Source organism: Lolium rigidum, chromosome 2 (genome assembly GCF_022539505.1).
Source record: "Lolium rigidum isolate FL_2022 chromosome 2, APGP_CSIRO_Lrig_0.1, whole genome shotgun sequence".
Taxonomy (NCBI): domain Eukaryota; kingdom Viridiplantae; phylum Streptophyta; class Magnoliopsida; order Poales; family Poaceae; genus Lolium; species Lolium rigidum.
The window spans coordinates 275,865,150-275,871,224 of NC_061509.1; the positions used below are offsets into that span (position 1 = coordinate 275,865,150).

The 6,075-nt window shown below is 50.3% G+C and overlaps 1 pseudogene; it reads right to left on the bottom strand.

Moving 5' to 3' along the window:
- Positions 1-393: 393 nt before the first annotated feature.
- On the bottom strand, positions 394-4,513 carry LOC124690981 (annotated as a pseudogene).
- Between the last annotated feature and the right edge of the window lie 1,562 nt (positions 4,514-6,075).

A 6,075-nucleotide genomic window follows, 5' to 3' on the forward strand; every position in this document is an offset into this window, starting at 1 on the left:
CACGGAGGCTATTTGTAGGCGGAAGGGCAAGTCAAGAGGCGGCACGGGGGGCCCACACCACAGGGCCGCGCGGCCAAGGGGGGGCCGCGCCGCCCTAGGGTTTGGCCACCCCGTGGCCCCTCTTCGTCTCGTCTTCGGTCTTCCGGAAGCTTCGTGAGAAAATAGGCCTCCGGGCTTTTATTTCGTCCAATTCCGAGAATATTTCTTTACTAGGATTTCTGAAACCAAAAACAGCGAGAACAACGAACTGGCACTTCGGCATCTTGTTAATAGGTTAGTTCCAGAAAATGCACGAATATGATATAAAGTGTGCATAAAACATGTAGATAACATCAATAATGTGGCATGGAACACAAGAAATTATCGATACGTTGGAGACGTATCAACCGCTCTCTACAATCTACCATGACGTCCGCCGCGGAAGTAGGAAGACAAGGACGATCACGTCCGCCCTGGCACGGCGCTCGTCGGAGCCTCCAGCACGCCCCGCGCCTCCTCCAGCAGCTCGGCAGCCGGGCGAGGCGGCGCTCGGCCGTCGCTCACGTGGCAGCATTTCAGCCCGAGGATCGCCACCTCCGTGGCGCGCTCCATCGGCCACCCTCCCGCGCTCGCGTCCACCACCTCGTGCCAGGCCCTGCCCCCGCCGGTTGCGGCCTCTCGCGCCGCCTTCTTTGCCGCGGACGCCAGCTTGCCGGTGACTAGCCGGAGCAGGAGCACCCCTAGCGCGTGCACGTCGCACTGCGGGGTAAGCTCCCCCGACGGTAGGTACCGCGGGTCCACGTACGCCAGCGCTACCGTGCCGCCGAGCTTCGGCGCCGCGAGCCTACTCATGCCGAGGACGGCGAGCTTCATCGAGGAGCACCGCTCGTCCTCGAACAGGATGTTCGATGGTCGGACGTCGCCGTGCACCGTGGCCGTCGAGTGGAGGTAGGACAGCGCAGAGCAGGTCTGGTACGCAATGGCGCACCGCACGTGCCACGGCAGCGGCGGTGCCTTGCCGTTTAGGCGGTCTTCCAAGCTACCGCCCAGCACGAGCTCGTGCACCACGATGCGCGCCTCCGGGCACGCACCGATGAGCTTGACAAGGCCGGGGTGCCTTGCCCTGGCCATAGCGTCCGCCGCACGTGCGAACCGTAACTCGTTGACGGCGATGTCGGGGGAGATGACCTTCACAACGACCCTCATGCGATGCAGGGTCCCTCTGTACATGCCGCCGCTGATTCTGGCAGACTCGTTGAAGGACCCGGTGGCCTTCTCCACCTCCAACAAACCGAGACGCAGGAAACTCCCACCTGGATCTCCACCGCCCACCGCAGCAATGGATTCTTCCACAGCCACAGGTTCTTCACGCCGGCGCCCCAACCTGAGCACGTCGAGCAAGGAACACGACACGGGCCTCCTGACATTGAGCTTGCCCATAGCGCGCTCGGAGCCGGCGACATGGAGCTCGAGCTTGGCGCTGCGGCGGTCCACCTTCCGTATCTTATTGAATATGGCATCGAGCTCCCGCCTGTCCTGCTCCATCCTTAGCCGCTCTTCCGCCTTCCTATGGCACCTCGCCTCGCCCTTCGGCGTGCTCTCCGCGTCCCTCGCCTGTACACATCCATCAGAAAAATCAGAATAATGTCATACTTGCGAGTTGTGAGTATGGAGATCGAGTTTGAAGCAAATAGATTTCGCGGAAATAGCTAGTGAGACCCAGATCTAGGTGGATCCGATTCTTCAAAAATCAAAAACTTGTACTTTAAAGTTTCAAAGAAAATAAGTATTTGTTCTTACACATATTATCTTCAGACTTACTGTGCAAGTTTTAAGTTTTTTTGTGTGTGTAGACAACATATAGTCGTACTTTGCCTTGAAAGTTTATATGAGTATGTATCAAATATGTATCGAAGGTAATATGTACATGTGTGGATTATTTCAAGTTTCCAGAACTTTGAAATGGTGCTTTACGGAATGTTGCCTGCACACGTACCGGACTGTAGCTCGAATGCGTCGACAGTTCCTCTCCACCCTCCTGTGTTGGGTGCAAGCCGGTGGGTAAGCACCCTTCGGCCTCTGCAGTTTCAACAGCTGCTTGGTGAGCGATGTCCTCGACGTTGTGGTCGGTGGCATTGTCGATGCCATGCATGCTCGGAGTTTGACGCACAGAAGCTCTGGCCGCGTCGTGCATAGTATATATTGGCTCGCCGGAAGCACTTGATCTTGGGCTCGTGCTAGCCGTGGATGTCGCTGCCCTGCTTTGCTTCTCGGTGACCTCCCTGTGGAGAATTAACATCATCATCTTAAATAGAGCGAAAAACATTAAAGATGTCCCACACTTCATATTCTAATTATCTGCCATAAAAAAACATTTTTTGCTAGAGTTATGCTGTTACTCGATCCCGACGTGGAAAGCCATGTACACAAACATACCTGGTGCAGATGAGGTTTCCTTTGCAGATGAACCAGATCCTGCAGTTAGGATTTGCCTTCTGTTGCAACGCCAATGCTTTCTTAGACTTAGGGGCCCGAATCTTCCTAGCGACAAACAACCATCGCATACATTACATCAGAAATTCACACCGCATCTATCAATCCAGGAACAAATCTGACTGTGACATTCTGAATTCACACACTGCCCACACCAACACCGATGGTCCGAAATTACACGTAGGGAAGTGAATAGACAGGTAGGTGGCTACCTTGTGTAGGCCCGGTCGGAAGCGGCACCCATGACAAGCTCAGCGACTTCATGGTCATCGACGAGCTGTACCAGGCCTTTCGTCGTGTCATCTACCGCGACCACCAGCTTGCGCGCGTGAACCTAATCAAGAATCAAAATAAGAGTCCAATTCAGCATCCCTGCTACCGAATTGTTGATGACATTGACTACTGCAGCTAAATTTCTACATTGTGGGAATAAAAACGACGATTATCATGTGTGTGTGCGACGATGCCGACATAGATAAAGGAGGAAGGGAGTTGATGTGAACAAACCCCTTGAGTTTTCCACATGCGGACGAGATCGTCGAGGGCCTTGCTAGCCTTGTCCTCCTCCATCTTCCTGTACGCGGTCACCTCGTGCTCCGCAACTTGGCTCACCGGGACCCATGCCCCCACTGCGACACAACTTGAGTCAGCTTGTACGTTGCTTGCAACCATAAATGTCAGACACATGAGGAGCCTGGAATTGGTTGTCGGTTGATATACCGCGATTATCGACCGGTTAACGGATTTGCCTGCCCCCTCTCATAAATGGGCTTCTCACCCAAAAAACTTCGGCCGTGTTTGAAATTTGGGTGTGTCCCATATATGGTTATAAACCGGTTACCCGCCGGTAACCATCGCTAACTAAGAATATTTAAATATTCTTAGAATTTGAATTCAAATTTTGTTTGCAAATACCTGGTAACCATGGTTACTAGTTTACAACCACTCCCTTGCCCATGCAGGGACAAAAAAGAGGGCGTATTTGATTCAAAAGAATGCGGTAGGAATTTTTTAGGATCTCAATTATTGCGGGTTTTTTGTATTTTGGAAATGTTTGAAAGAGGCTACTTGATGACACGTGAACGTCACATAATCACTAACACGTGGTTCTTGACCATCAGATTTGCTATTAAATAGATTAATTCTAAATATGGACCTCCCTACAACAACGGCTTAGACGTATAGTTGGTGGTTTGTATAAAAGACACCTAAAGTGAGTATTTTGTGCAAGGAACTATGAAATTATTGGGAAGTCACTCATTCTCAGACTAAGAATTTAACATCATTTTCATTTAGGTGACATCATTAAATCGTTGGCAACACATGATTAACACGAATTATGCAAGAATCAATCTAATAGCCTAGGGTATTTTCTCACTTGCAACTCATTTTATAGCTCTGATTAGCATAAATCGCGAAACAATCTAATGGCTCACAACTTATGCTAGCACGAATAAAGGAAGCAATCTAATGGTCTAAAGATCGACTCATACTTAAGCTAATTCCTAGTTAACTTAAAATTAAGCTAATTTTTTTCACATTTGACTGAGAATTACATGAAGTAAGTACAGTATCAAATAAGGGATTTTTTTTGGAAATTTTCACCGGGGGAGAGAGTCCCCACCTGAATTTCGTAACTTCAAACGAATGTGTTTTCGGAGTTACATGAGTAAAGATGATTTCGCCATGACATGGGATGGACTTAGGCATCACACTTGGTAGCTAACTGGACGGATTACGAAAGATAATCAAGGTAGCTAATATATGCAGGCCGGGGGCAGATAGAGATGAAGTAAGTAAACATACTCATGTTGATGCGCTGCGGCGGGCGGTGGACGTGGGCGAGCACGAGCACCAGCCGGCGGTGGCTCTGGCTCCGGGGGAAGTCTGCCAGCACCCATCGCAGGTTCGCCCTCCACTCCCTACCGGCGTCCTTCCCCACCGCGCAGTACACATCCGCTCTCTCTTCGGCGTCGTCCTCGCCGCTGCCACCGCGACCAACGCCGCCTTCTGCTTCCTCCATACCCTTCCTTCCTTTGTGCTACCTATGGCCCCTTGATCGGAGTTTGGAGAGAAGGGAGATGGAAGTCGAGGTTAGCTGTTTTTCCTATCTTTCAGGAGGGCAACTGGCAGCTAAGCAGGCTTGGAAGTTGGAACACGTCCGAGAGACAGGGACATGATCGATGGGAAGAAGAGTGGGCGTGACGCGAGGACCAGCCCCATTCTCTCTGGCCGGTGGGCCCTCCCGATGGATATTCCTGGCACCTTTTTCACGTTCTACCTAGCTGACTGAACATGGTAGTTATCTATGACGGCCTGGCTTCTCCATCTCTTTGTTTGTTGACGCGTCCGACTGATCCCTCTAGCTCCTTGCAAATTTCCCGGTCGTCACTCGTCAGCACCTGCTTATATTTGAGTATCATGATGCCTCATGGTTGACTATTCCGAATTTCGGCTGCTTCAGGCCGTACAATGGGATATCCTACGAACCTATGTGAATATGCTTTGGACTTGCGTGATATATTAACATTAAGGACAATCAGACGTTTCTTAATGGCATTTTTTCCTGCATGATTGGTATCCAGTTTTTCAGATCGCACCGCTTAATGATTGAAACACATCGGACGAGATCAAGCCGTACTGATTGAGAGAGGAGAATTATAATACTTGAATTATTTTAACGGGCAAACCAAACTAAACCTGGTTGACACGCCAACGATAGAAAAATGTTGGATATAGAACATGGGGCAATATATAGAGACTAGCTGACGATGTGTCTCAATTGAGTTTTTTCCTACATAACCCTACCCTCTTCGTTTCCTGCCTTTTCCACGAACCGGGGTTTCAACAAATTTGCGCTGCTTTTCGTTTATCCCATAACAGATAAATCCAGTAGTACAATCAACCTATCTTTTTGTTTACAAATTCAGAGGGGATCATGCGGATGAACATAATGGCTCTGCCGGCGTAGTGTTGAGCTTGCGGTTTCGCCGCGTAGTGCGCCATGATGTTCAGTACAAGCTCGTATTAACTTTACGCACGAATAAAGATTAACTGCTTCAACTTAAGACTATCACACAATCTTCCACACAACGAAAGGAGTCCAAATAACTCCCCTAAGTATGGGGTTTCGGAAATAGAACCCCGTCAAGTTTGAACCAGGGCACTTAACCCCCCTAACTATGCAATACCGGGTAATTGCCCCCCCCCCCCCCCTTGGATGAGAGCAATTTGCCTTGGCGGTATAGCTGATGTGGAGAGGTTTCCGCAGTGCCCTCCTAGGACACCATGGTGGAACTCGAGTGCGCGTCTCGCCATCCATGAGGAGGAGGAGGAGGGAGAGGTCCTTCGGCTCCAGGTCCATGTAGAGGTTCATCTCCATTCCCATATCCTTCGCCGGCGGTGAGAACACCGACTTTTTCTTTGGGGATTTTTTACACCTACAGCGGGCGGCAACTTGAGGTCGACCCGTCCTCAAAATTCAACAATTTGAGCAAGAACACATCAACAGCAGCAACAAGCGACCTTGATTGGGAAGCCGCGGACAAGCATCACCTCAACATCTCAAGACCACCGGGAAGTCAAACATGTGACCAGGTCGGG